Below are 14,840 nucleotides of genomic sequence, written 5' to 3'. Positions count from 1 at the left end.
ATTTCAAACCGGTTATATATTTTTATGCATTTACAGGCTTCTCTTAATTTTGAACATCTCTTTTAATTGGGCGAGATTTACTAATACTAATCGGGGGCCATCGCCGGACATCACAGCGATGCTAATCGCATGTGTACTAACATGCGATTAGTATCACAATGCGATGCCAGAGGCCCCCTGTGATAACTGGTGGTCCGGAGGAGAGGGTGTGCGGGGGTCCCCTCTGGTCTCCGTCATCTCCCAGTCCTGGGAGGTGATGTCTACTGTCAGTCCCAGGCTCCTCCTCCCTACAGCCAGAAGCACAGCAGGCTGTGTTGCTGGGGCAGGAAGAGGCTAGGATCCGGGACTGACGAGGCTGGCTGCAGTCAGGTACGAGGTGGTGGGATGCGGTAAGAAGCCCATAGGCTTCTATAGGGTATTGCCATATAAATCTGGCAATGCCCCAATTTCTGCTTTAAACTTTAGGTATCATCCCAAAATGAATCACTGAGGTGACAAAAGTTGATTTCAGAGCATGATTTTTGAACAGGAGCTTGGGCCGTTTTGTGGCATATGAGAAATTCCCTAAGCCCCTGACCCATCGATTTTGCTCATAAATGAAAATTCCAAAAGTGCCCCAATTTCTGCTTTAAACTTTAGGTACCATCGCAAAATGTATCACTGAGGTGACAGAAGTTGATTTCGGAGCATGATTTTTGAACAGGAGCTTGGACCGTTTTGTGGCATATGAGAAATTCCCTAAGCCCCGAACCCATCAATTTTGGTCAAAAATGAAAATTCCAAAAGGGCCCCAATTTCTGCTCTAAACTTTAGGTACCATCGCAAAATGTATCACTGAGGTGACAGAAGTTGATTTCGGAGCATGATTTTTGAACAGGAGCTTGGACCGTTTTGTGGCGTATGAGAAATTCCCTAAGCCCCGGACCCAATTTTTAGAAAAAATGAAAATTCCAAAAGGGCCCCAATTTCTTGTTGAAACTTTAGGTACTATTCCAAAATGTATCACTTAAGTGACAGAAGTTGATTTCGGAGCATAATTTTGGAACAGGAGCTTGGACCATTTTGTGGCATATGAGAAATTCCATCGATTTTGTTCAAAAATGAAAATTCCAAAAGTGTCCCAATTTCTGCTTTAAACTTTAGGTACCATCCCAAAATGTATCACTGAGGTGACAGAAGTTGATTTCGGAGCATGATTTTTGAACAGAAGCTTGGACTGTTTTGTGTCATATGAGAAATTCCCTAAGACCCGGACGGACCCTTCGATTTTGCTCAAAAATGAAAATTCCAAAAGTGCCCCAATTTCTGCTTTAAACTTTAGTTACCATCGCAAAATGTATCACTGAGGTGACAGAAGTTGATTTCGGAGCATAATTTTTGAACAGGAGCTTGAACAATTTTGTGTTGTAAAGAAATTCACTAAGCCACGGACCCATCGATTTTGGTCAAAATATAAAATTCCAAAAGTGCCCCAATTTTGGCTTTAAACTTTAGGTACCATCCCAAAATGTATCACTGAGGTGACAGAATATGATTTCAGAGCATGATTTTTGAACAGGATCTTGGACCGTTTTGCGGCTTATGACTAATTCCCTAAGGCCCGAACCCATCAATTTTGGTCAAAAATGAAAATTCCAAAAGTGCCCCAATTTCTGCTCTAAACTTTAGGTACCATCGCAAAATGTATCACTGAGGTGACAGAAGTTGATTTCGGAGCATGATTTTTGAACATGAGCTTGGACCGTTTTGTGGCGTATGAGAAAATCCCTAAGCCCCGGCCCCGATTTAAAAAAAAAAATTAAAATTCAAAAAGGGCCCCAATTTCTTGTTGAAACTTTAGGTACTATTCCAAAATGTATCACTAAAGTGACAGAAGTTGATTTCGGAGCATAATTTTTGAACAGGAGCTTCAACCATTTTGTGTTGTAAAGAAATTCACTAAGCTATGGACCCATCGATTTTGGTCAAAAATGAAATTTCCAAAAGTCCCAATTTCTGCTTTAAACTTTAGGTACCATCCCAAAATGTATCACTGAGGTGACAGAAGTTGATTTCGGAGCATCATTTTTGAACAGGAGCTTGAACCATTTTGTGTTGTAAAGAAATTCACTAAGCCACGGACCCATTGATTTTGGTCAAAATAGAAAATTCCAAAAGTGCCCCAATTTTGGCTTTAAACTTTAGGTACCATCCCAAAATGTATCACTGAGGTGACAGAAGATGATTTCGGAGCATGATTTTTGAACAGGATCTGGGACCGTTTTGCGGTGTATGACTAATTCCCTAAGGCCCGGACCCATTGATTTTGGTCAAAAATTATTATTCCAAAAGTGCTCCAATTTCTTCTTTAAAATTTAGGTACCATCCCAAAATGTATCACTGAGATGACAGAAGTTGATTTCGGAGCATGATTTTTGAACAGGAGCTTGGACCGTTTTGTGGCATATGAGAAATTCCCTAAGCCCCGGACCCATCGATTTTGGTCAAAAATGATTATTCTAAAAGTGCCCCAATTTCTATTTTAAACTTTAGGTACCATCCCAAAATGTATCACTGAGGTAATAGAAGTTGATTTCGGAGCATGATTTTTGAACAGGAGCTTGGACCGTTTTGCGGCATATGAGAAATTCCCTAAGCCCATGACCCATCGATTTTGGTCAAAAATGAAAATTCCAAAAGGGGCCCAATTTCTTGTTGAAACTTTAGGTACTATTCCAAAATGTATCACTGAAGTGACAGAAGTTGATTTCGGAGCATAATTTTGGAACAGGAGCTTGGACCATTTTGTGGCATATGAGAAATTCCCTAAGCCCCGGACCCATCGATTTTGGTCAAAAATGAAAATTCCAAAAGTGCCCCAATTTCTGCTCTAAACTTTAGGTACCATCGCAAAATGTATCACTGAGGTGACAGAAGTTGATTTCGGAGCATGATTTTTGAACAGGAGCTTGGACCGTTTTGTGGCGTATGAGAAAATCCCTAAGCCCCGGCCCCGATTTTTAAAAAAAAATGAAAATTCCAAAAGGGCCCCAATTTCTTGTTGAAACTTTAGGTACTATTCCAAAATGTATCACTAAAGTGACAGAAGTTGATTTCGGAGCATAATTTTTGAACAGGAGCTTCAACCATTTTGTGTTGTAAAGAAATTCACTAAGCCATGGACCCATCGATTTTGGTCAAAAATGAAAATTCCAAAAGTGTCCCAATTTCTGCTTTAAACTTTAGGTACCATCCCAAAATGTATCACTGAGGTAATAGAAGTTGATTTCGGAGCATGATTTTTGAACAGGAGCTTGGACCCTTTTGCGGCATATGAGAAATTCCCTAAGCCCCTGACCCATCGATTTTGGTCAAAAATGAAAATTCCAAAAGGGGCCCAATTTCTTGTTGAAACTTTAGGTACTATTCCAAAATGTATCACTAAAGTGACAGAAGTTGATTTCGGAGCATAATTTTTGAACAGGAGCTTCAACCATTTTGTGTTGTAAAGAAATTCACTAAGCCATGGACCCATCGATTTTGGTCAAAAATGAAAATTCCAAAAGTGTCCCAATTTCTGCTTTAAACTTTAGGTACCATCCCAAAATATATCACTGAGGTGACAGAAGTTGATTTCGGAGCATGATTTTTGAACAGGAGCTTGGACCGTTTTGTGGCATATGAGAAATTCCCTAAGCCCCTGACCCATCGATTTTGGTCAAAAAGGAAAATTCCAAAAGTGCCCCAATTTCTGCTTTAAAATTTAGGTACCATCCAAAAATGTATCACTGAGGTGACAGAAGTTGATTTCGTAGCATCATTTTTGAACAGGAGCTTGAACCATTTTGTGTTGTAAAGAAATTCACTAAGCCACGGACCCATTGATTTTGGTCAAAATAGAAAATTCCAAAAGTGCCCCAATTTTGGCTTTAAACTTTAGGTACCATCCCAAAATGTATCACTGAGGTGACAGAAGATGATTTCGGAGCATGATTTTTGAACAGGATCTGGGACCGTTTTGCGGTGTATGACTAATTCCCTAATGCCCGAACCCATCGATTTTGGTCAAAAATGATTATTCCAAAAGTGCTCCAATTTCTGCTTTAAAATTTAGGTACCATCCCAAAATGTATCACTGAGGTGACAGAAGTTGATTTCGGAGCATGATTTTTGAACAGGAGCTTGGACCGTTTGTGGCATATGAGAAATTCCCTAAGCCCCGGACCCATCGATTTTGGTCAAAAATGAAAATTCCAAAAGTGCCCCAATTTCTATTTTAAACTTTAGGTACCATCCCAAAATGTATCACTGAGGTAATAGAAGTTGATTTCGGAGCATGATTTTTGAACAGGAGCTTGGACCATTTTGCGACGTATGACAAATTCCCTAAGCCCCGGACCCATTGATTTTGCTCAAAAATGAAAATTCCAAAAGTGCCACAATTTTTGCTCTAAACTTTAGGTACCATCCCAAAATGTATCACTGAGGTAATAGAAGTTGATTTCGGAGCATGATTTTTGAACAAGAGCTTTGGACCGTTTTGTGGCATATTAGAAATTCCCTAAGCCCCTGACCCATCGATTTTGGTCAAAAATTATTATTCTAAAAGTGCCCCAATTTCTGCTTTAAACTTTAGGTACCATCCAAAAATGTATCACTGAGGTGACAGAAGTTGATTTCGGAGCATGATTTTTGAACAGAAGCTTGGACTGTTTTGTGTCATATGAGAAATTCCCTAAGACCCGGACGGACCCTTCGATTTTGCTCAAAAATGAAAATTCCAAAAGTGCCCCAATTTCTGCTTTAAACTTTAGTTACCATCGCAAAATGTATCACTGAGGTGACAGAAGTTTATTTCGGAGCATAATTTTTGAACAGGAGCTTCAACCATTTTGTGTTGTAAAGAAATTCACTAAGCCATGGACCCATCGATTTTGGTCAAAAATGAAAATTCCAAAAGTGTCCCAATTTCTGCTTTAAACTTTAGGTACCATCCCAAAATGTATCACTGAGGTGACAGAAGTTGATTTCGGAGCATCATTTTTGAACAGGAGCTTGAACCATTTTGTGTTGTAAAGAAATTCACTAAGCCACGGACCCATTGATTTTGGTCAAAATATAAAATTCCAAAAGTGCCCCAATTTTGGCTTTAAACTTTAGGTACCATCCCAAAATGTATCACTGAGGTGACAGAATATGATTTCAGAGCATGATTTTTGAACAGGATCTTGGACCGTTTTGCGGCTTATGACTAATTCCCTAAGGCCCGAACCCATCAATTTTGGTCAAAAATGAAAATTCCAAAAGTGCCCCAATTTCTGCTCTAAACTTTAGGTACCATCGCAAAATGTATCACTGAGGTGACAGAAGTTGATTTCGGAGCATGATTTTTGAACATGAGCTTGGACCGTTTTGTGGCGTATGAGAAAATCCCTAAGCCCCGGCCCCGATTTAAAAAATAAAATAAAATTCAAAAAGGGCCCCAATTTCTTGTTGAAACTTTAGGTACTATTCCAAAATGTATCACTAAAGTGACAGAAGTTGATTTCGGAGCATAATTTTTGAACAGGAGCTTCAACCATTTTGTGTTGTAAAGAAATTCACTAAGCCATGGACCCATCGATTTTGGTCAAAAATGAAAATTCCAAAAGTGTCCCAATTTCTGCTTTAAACTTTAGGTACCATCCCAAAATGTATCACTGAGGTGACAGAAGTTGATTTCGGAGCATCATTTTTGAACAGGAGCTTGAACCATTTTGTGTTGTAAAGAAATTCACTAAGCCACGGACCCATTGATTTTGGTCAAAATAGAAAATTCCAAAAGTGCCCCAATTTTGGCTTTAAACTTTAGGTACCATCCCAAAATGTATCACTGAGGTGACAGAAGATGATTTCGGAGCATGATTTTTGAACAGGATCTGGGACCGTTTTGCGGTGTATGACTAATTCCCTAAGGCCCGGACCCATTGATTTTGGTCAAAAATTATTATTCCAAAAGTGCTCCAATTTCTTCTTTAAAATTTAGGTACCATCCCAAAATGTATCACTGAGATGACAGAAGTTGATTTCGGAGCATGATTTTTGAACAGGAGCTTGGACCGTTTTGTGGCATATGAGAAATTCCCTAAGCCCCGGACCCATCGATTTTGGTCAAAAATGATTATTCTAAAAGTGCCCCAATTTCTATTTTAAACTTTAGGTACCATCCCAAAATGTATCACTGAGGTAATAGAAGTTGATTTCGGAGCATGATTTTTGAACAGGAGCTTGGACCGTTTTGCGGCATATGAGAAATTCCCTAAGCCCATGACCCATCGATTTTGGTCAAAAATGAAAATTCCAAAAGGGGCCCAATTTCTTGTTGAAACTTTAGGTACTATTCCAAAATGTATCACTGAAGTGACAGACGTTGATTTCGGAGCATAATTTTGGAACAGGAGCTTGGACCATTTTGCGGCATATGAGAAATTCCCTAAGCCCCGGACCCATCGATTTTGGTCAAAAATGAAAATTCCAAAAGTGCCCCAATTTCTGCTCTAAACTTTAGGTACCATCGCAAAATGTATCACTGAGGTGACAGAAGTTGATTTCGGAGCATGATTTTTGAACAGGAGCTTGGACCGTTTTGTGGCGTATGAGAAAATCCCTAAGCCCCGGCCCCGATTTTTAAAATAAAAAATGAAAATTCCAAAAGGGCCCCAATTTCTTGATGAAACTTTAGGTACTATTCCAAAATGTATCACTAAAGTGACAGAAGTTGATTTCGGAGCATAATTTTTGAACAGGAGCTTCAACCATTTTGTGTTGTAAAGAAATTCACTAAGCCATGGACCCATCGATTTTGGTCAAAAATGAAAATTCCAAAAGTGTCCCAATTTCTACTTTAAACTTTAGGTACCATCCCAAAATGTATCACTGAGGTAATAGAAGTTGATTTCGGAGCATGATTTTTGAACAGGAGCTTGGACCCTTTTGCGGCATATGAGAAATTCCCTAAGCCCCTGACCCATCGATTTTGGTCAAAAATGAAAATTCCAAAAGGGGCCCAATTTCTTGTTGAAACTTTAGGTACTATTCCAAAATGTATCACTAAAGTGACAGAAGTTGATTTCGGAGCATAATTTTTGAACAGGAGCTTCAACCATTTTGTGTTGTAAAGAAATTCACTAAGCCATGGACCCATCGATTTTGGTCAAAAATGAAAATTCCAAAAGTGTCCCAATTTCTGCTTTAAACTTTAGGTACCATCCCAAAATATATCACTGAGGTGACAGAAGTTGATTTCGGAGCATGATTTTTGAACAGGAGCTTGGACCGTTTTGTGGCATATGAGAAATTCCCTAAGCCCCTGACCCATCGATTTTGGTCAAAAGGGAAAATTCCAAAAGTGCCCCAATTTCTGCTTTAAAATTTAGGTACCATCCCAAAATGTATCACTGAGGTGACAGAAGTTGATTTCGGAGCATGATTTTTGAACAGGAGCTTGGACCGTTTTGTGGCATATGAGAAATTCCCTAAGCCCCGGACCCATTGATTTTGCTCAAAAATGAAAATTCCAAAAGTGCCACAATTTTTGCTCTAAACTTTAGGTACCATCCCAAAATGTATCACTGAGGTAATAGAAGTTGATTTCGGAGCATGATTTTTGAACAAGAGCTTTGGACCGTTTTGTGGCATATGAGAAATTCCCTAAGCCCCTGACCCATCGATTTTGGTCAAAAATTATTATTCTAAAAGTGCCCCAATTTCTGCTTTAAACTTTAGGTACCATCCAAAAATGTATCACTGAGGTGACAGAAGTTGATTTCGGAGCATGATTTTTGAACAGGAGCTTGGACCGTTTTGTGGCATATGAGAAATTCCCTAAGTCCCGGACCCATCGATTTTGGTCAAAAATGATTATTCCAAAAGTATTCCAATTTCTGCTTTAAAATTTAGGTACCATCCCAAAATATATCACTGAGGTGACAGAAGTTGATTTCGGAGCATGATTTTTGAACAGGAGCTTGGACCGTTTTGTGGCATATGAGAAATTCCCTAAGCCCCTGACCCATCGATTTTGGTCAAAAATTAAAAATTCCAAAAGTGCCCCAATTTCTGCTTTAAAATTTAGGTACCATCCAAAAATGTATCACTGAGGTGACAGAAGTTGATTTCGGAGCATAATTTTTGAACAGGAGCTTGAACCATTTTGTGTTGTAAAGAAATTCACTAAGCCACGGACCCATTGATTTTGGTCAAAATAGAAAATTCCAAAAGTGCCCCAATTTTGGCTTTAAACTTTAGGTACCATCCCAAAATGTATCACTGAGGTGACAGAAGATGATTTCGGAGCATGATTTTTGAACAGGATCTGGGACCGTTTTGCGGTGTATGACTAATTCCCTAAGGCCCGGACCCATAGATTTTGGTAAAAAATGAAAATTCCAAAAGTGCCCCAAATTTCTGCTTTAAACTTTAGGTACCATCGTAAAATGTATCACTGAGGTGACAGAAGTTGATTTCGGAGCATGATTTTTGAACAGGAGCTTGGACCGTTTTGTGGCATATGAGAAATTCCCTAAGCCCCTGACCCATCGATTTTGCTCATAAATGAAAATTCCAAAAGTGCCCCAATTTCTGCTTTAAACTTTAGGTACCATCGCAAAATGTATCACTGAGGTGACAGAAGTTGATTTCGGAGCATGATTTTTGAACAGGAGCTTGGACCGTTTTGTGGCATATGAGAAATTCCCTAAGCCCCGAACCCATCAATTTTGGTCAAAAATGAAAATTCCAAAAGGGCCCCAATTTCTGCTCTAAACTTTAGGTACCATCGCAAAATGTATCACTGAGGTGACAGAAGTTGATTTCGGAGCATGATTTTTGAACAGGAGCTTGGACCGTTTTGTGGCGTATGAAAAAATCCCTAAGCCCCGGCCCCGATTTAAAAAAAAAAATGAAAATTCCAAAAGGGCCCCAATTTCTTGTTGAAACTTTAGGTACTATTCCATAATGTATCACTAAAGTGACAGAAGTTGATTTCGGAGCATAATTTTTGAACAGGAGCTTCAACCATTTTGTGTTGTAAAGAAATTCACTAAGCCATGGACCCATCGATTTTGGTCAAAAATGAAAATTCCAAAAGTGTCCCAATTTCTGCTTTAAACTTTAGGTACCATCCCAAAATATATCACTGAGGTGACAGAAGTTGATTTCGGAGCATGATTTTTGAACAGGAGCTTGGACCGTTTTGTGGCATATGAGAAATTCCCTAAGCCCCTGACCCATCGATTTTGGTCAAAAAGGAAAATTCCAAAAGTGCCCCAATTTCTGCTTTAAAATTTAGGTACCATCCAAAAATGTATCACTGAGGTGACAGAAGTTGATTTCGTAGCATAATTTTTGAACAGGAGCTTGAACCATTTTGTGTTGTAAAGAAATTCACTAAGCCACGGACCCATTGATTTTGGTCAAAATAGAAAATTCCAAAAGTGCCCCAATTTTGGCTTTAAACTTTAGGTACCATCCCAAAATGTATCACTGAGGTGACAGAATATGATTTCAGAGCATGATTTTTGAACAGGATCTTGGACCGTTTTGCGGCTTATGACTAATTCCCTAAGGCCCGAACCCATAAATTTTGGTCAAAAATGAAAATTCCAAAAGTGCCCCAATTTCTGCTCTAAACTTTAGGTACCATCGCAAAATGTATCACTGAGGTGACAGAAGTTGATTTCGGAGCATGATTTTTGAACATGAGCTTGGACCGTTTTGTGGCGTATGAGAAAATCCCTAAGCCCCGGCCCCGATTTAAAAAAAAAATTAAAATTCAAAAAGGGCCCCAATTTCTTGTTGAAACTTTAGGTACTATTCCAAAATGTATCACTAAAGTGACAGAAGTTGATTTCGGAGCATAATTTTTGAACAGGAGCTTCAACCATTTTGTGTTGTAAAGAAATTCACTAAGCCATGGACCCATCGATTTTGGTCAAAAATGAAAATTCCAAAAGTGTCCCAATTTCTGCTTTAAACTTTAGGTACCATCCCAAAATGTATCACTGAGGTGACAGAAGTTGATTTCGGAGCATCATTTTTGAACAGGAGCTTGAACCATTTTGTGTTGTAAAGAAATTCACTAAGCCACGGACCCATTGATTTTGGTCAAAATAGAAAATTCCAAAAGTGCCCCAATTTTGGCTTTAAACTTTAGGTACCATCCCAAAATGTATCACTGAGGTGACAGAAGATGATTTCGGAGCATGATTTTTGAACAGGATCTGGGACCGTTTTGCGGTGTATGACTAATTCCCTAAGGCCCGGACCCATTGATTTTGGTCAAAAATTATTATTCCAAAAGTGCTCCAATTTCTTCTTTAAAATTTAGGTACCATCCCAAAATGTATCACTGAGATGACAGAAGTTGATTTCGGAGCATGATTTTTGAACAGGAGCTTGGACCGTTTTGTGGCATATGAGAAATTCCCTAAGCCCCGGACCCATCGATTTTGGTCAAAAATGATTATTCTAAAAGTGCCCCAATTTCTATTTTAAACTTTAGGTACCATCCCAAAATGTATCACTGAGGTAATAGAAGTTGATTTCGGAGCATGATTTTTGAACAGGAGCTTGGACCGTTTTGCGGCATATGAGAAATTCCCTAAGCCCATGACCCATCGATTTTGGTCAAAAATGAAAATTCCAAAAGGGGCCCAATTTCTTGTTGAAACTTTAGGTACTATTCCAAAATGTATCACTGAAGTGACAGACGTTGATTTCGGAGCATAATTTTGGAACAGGAGCTTGGACCATTTTGTGGCATATGAGAAATTCCCTAAGCCCCGGACCCATCGATTTTGGTCAAAAATGAAAATTCCAAAAGTGCCCCAATTTCTGCTCTAAACTTTAGGTACCATCGCAAAATGTATCACTGAGGTGACAGAAGTTGATTTCGGAGCATGATTTTTGAACAGGAGCTTGGACCGTTTTGTGGCGTATGAGAAAATCCCTAAGCCCCGGCCCCGATTTTTAAAATAAAAAATGAAAATTCCAAAAGGGCCCCAATTTCTTGTTGAAACTTTAGGTACTATTCCAAAATGTATCACTAAAGTGACAGAAGTTGATTTCGGAGCATAATTTTTGAACAGGAGCTTCAACCATTTTGTGTTGTAAAGAAATTCACTAAGCCATGGACCCATCGATTTTGGACAAAAATGAAAATTCCAAAAGTGTCCCAATTTCTGCTTTAAACTTTAGGTACCATCCCAAAATGTATCACTGAGGTAATAGAAGTTGATTTCGGAGCATGATTTTTGAACAGGAGCTTGGACCCTTTTGCGGCATATGAGAAATTCCCTAAGCCCCTGACCCATCGATTTTGGTCAAAAATGAAAATTCCAAAAGGGGCCCAACTTCTTGTTGAAACTTTAGGTACTATTCCAAAACGTATCACTAAAGTGACAGAAGTTGATTTCGGAGCATAATTTTTGAACAGGAGCTTCAACCATTTTGTGTTGTAAAGAAATTCACTAAGCCATGGACCCATCGATTTTGGTCAAAAATGAAAATTCCAAAAGTGTCCCAATTTCTGCTTTAAACTTTAGGTATCATCCCAAAATATATCACTGAGGTGACAGAAGTTGATTTCGGAGCATGATTTTTGAACAGGAGCTTGGACCGTTTTGTGGCATATGAGAAATTCCCTAAGCCCCTGACCCATCGATTTTGGTCAAAAAGGAAAATTCCAAAAGTGCCCCAATTTCTGCTTTAAAATTTAGGTACCATCCAAAAATGTATCACTGAGGTGACAGAAGTTGATTTCGTAGCATCATTTTTGAACAGGAGCTTGAACCATTTTGTGTTGTAAAGAAATTCACTAAGCCACGGACCCATTGATTTTGGTCAAAATAGAAAATTCCAAAAGTGCCCCAATTTTGGCTTTAAACTTTAGGTACCATCCCAAAATGTATCACTGAGGTGACAGAAGATGATTTCGGAGCATGATTTTTGAACAGGATCTGGGACCGTTTTGCGGTGTATGACTAATTCCCTAATGCCCGGACCCATCGATTTTGGTCAAAAATTATTATTCTAAAAGTGCTCCAATTTCTGCTTTAAAATTTAGGTACCATCCCAAAATGTATCACTGAGGTGACAGAAGTTGATTTCGGAGCATGATTTTTGAACAGGAGCTTGGACCGTTTTGTGGCATATGAGAAATTCCCTAAGCCCCGGACCCATTGATTTTGCTCAAAAATGAAAATTCCAAAAGTGCCACAATTTTTGCTCTAAACTTTAGGTACCATCCCAAAATGTATCACTGAGGTAATAGAAGTTGATTTCGGAGCATGATTTTTGAACAAGAGCTTTGGACCGTTTTGTGGCATATGAGAAATTCCCTAAGTCCCGGACCCATCGATTTTGGTCAAAAATGATTATTTCAAAAGTATTCCAATTTCTGCTTTAAAATTTAGGTACCATCCCAAAATATATCACTGAGGTGACAGAAGTTGATTTCGGAGCATGATTTTTGAACAGGAGCTTGGACCGTTTTGTGGCATATGAGAAATTCCCTAAGCCCCTGACCCATCGATTTTGGTCAAAAATTAAAAATTCCAAAAGTGCCCCAATTTCTGCTTTAAAATTTAGGTACCATCCAAAAATGTATCACTGAGGTGACAGAAGTTGATTTCGGAGCATAATTTTTGAACAGGAGCTTGAACCATTTTGTGTTGTAAAGAAATTCACTAAGCCACGGACCCATTGATTTTGGTCAAAATAGAAAATTCCAAAAGTGCCCCAATTTTGGCTTTAAACTTTAGGTACCATCCCAAAATGTATCACTGAGGTGACAGAAGATGATTTCGGAGCATGATTTTTGAACAGGATCTGGGACCGTTTTGCGGTGTATGACTAATTCCCTAAGGCCCGGACCCATAGATTTTGGTAAAAAATGAAAATTCCAAAAGTGCCCCAAATTTCTGCTTTAAACTTTAGGTACCATCGTAAAATGTATCACTGAGGTGACAGAAGTTGATTTCGGAGCATGATTTTTGAACAGGAGCTTGGACCGTTTTGTGGCATATGAGAAATTCCCTAAGCCCCTGACCCATCGATTTTGCTCATAAATGAAAATTCCAAAAGTGCCCCAATTTCTGCTTTAAACTTTAGGTACCATCGCAAAATGTATCACTGAGGTGACAGAAGTTGATTTCGGAGCATGATTTTTGAACAGGAGCTTGGACCGTTTTGTGGCATATGAGAAATTCCCTAAGCCCCGAACCCATCAATTTTGGTCAAAAATGAAAATTCCAAAAGGGCCCCAATTTCTGCTCTAAACTTTAGGTACCATCGCAAAATGTATCACTGAGGTGACAGAAGTTGATTTCGGAGCATGATTTTTGAACAGGAGCTTGGACCGTTTTGTGGCGTATGAAAAAATCCCTAAGCCCCGGCCCCGATTTAAAAAAAAAAATGAAAATTCCAAAAGGGCCCCAATTTCTTGTTGAAACTTTAGGTACTATTCCATAATGTATCACTAAAGTGACAGAAGTTGATTTCGGAGCATAATTTTTGAACAGGAGCTTCAACCATTTTGTGTTGTAAAGAAATTCACTAAGCCATGGACCCATCGATTTTGGTCAAAAATGAAAATTCCAAAAGTGTCCCAATTTCTGCTTTAAACTTTAGGTACCATCCCAAAATATATCACTGAGGTGACAGAAGTTGATTTCGGAGCATGATTTTTGAACAGGAGCTTGGACCGTTTTGTGGCATATGAGAAATTCCCTAAGCCCCTGACCCATCGATTTTGGTCAAAAAGGAAAATTCCAAAAGTGCCCCAATTTCTGCTTTAAAATTTAGGTACCATCCAAAAATGTATCACTGAGGTGACAGAAGTTGATTTCGTAGCATAATTTTTGAACAGGAGCTTGAACCATTTTGTGTTGTAAAGAAATTCACTAAGCCACGGACCCATTGATTTTGGTCAAAATAGAAAATTCCAAAAGTGCCCCAATTTTGGCTTTAAACTTTAGGTACCATCCCAAAATGTATCACTGAGGTGACAGAAGATGATTTCGGAGCATGATTTTTGAACAGGATCTGGGACCGTTTTGCGGTGTATGACTAATTCCCTAATGCCCGGACCCATCGATTTTGGTCAAAAATGATTATTCCAAAAGTGCTCCAATTTCTGCTTTAAAATTTAGGTACCATCCCAAAATGTATCACTGAGGTGACAGAAGTTGATTTCGGAGCATGATTTTTGAACAGGAGCTTGGACCGTTTTGTGGCATATGAGAAATTCCCTAAGCCCCGGACCCATCGATTTTGGTCAAAAATGAAAATTCCAAAAGTGCCCCAATTTCTATTTTAAACTTTAGGTACCATCCCAAAATGTATCACTGAGGTAATAGAAGTTGATTTCGGAGCATGATTTTTGAACAAGAGCTTTGGACCGTTTTGTGGCATATGAGAAATTCCCTAAGCCCCTGACCCATCGATTTTGGTCAAAAATTATTATTCTAAAAGTGCCCCAATTTCTGCTTTAAACTTTAGGTACCATCCAAAAATGTATCACTGAGGTGACAGAAGTTGATTTCGGAGCATGATTTTTGAACAGGAGCTTGGACCGTTTTGTGGCATATGAGAAATTCTCTAAGTCCCGGACCCATCGATTTTGGTCAAAAATGATTATTCCAAAAGTATTCCAATTTCTGCTTTAAAATTTAGGTAACATCCCAAAATATATCACTGAGGTGACAGAAGTTGATTTCGGAGCATGATTTTTGAACAGGAGCTTGGACCGTTTTGTGGCGTATGAGAAATTCCCTAAGCCCCGGACCCAATTTTTAGAAAAAATGAAAATTCCAAAAGGGCCC

This window comes from Pseudophryne corroboree, chromosome 7 (genome assembly GCF_028390025.1).
Source record: "Pseudophryne corroboree isolate aPseCor3 chromosome 7, aPseCor3.hap2, whole genome shotgun sequence".
In the NCBI taxonomy this organism is placed as follows: domain Eukaryota; kingdom Metazoa; phylum Chordata; class Amphibia; order Anura; family Myobatrachidae; genus Pseudophryne; species Pseudophryne corroboree.
This window is presented reverse-complemented; position numbering follows the sequence as displayed.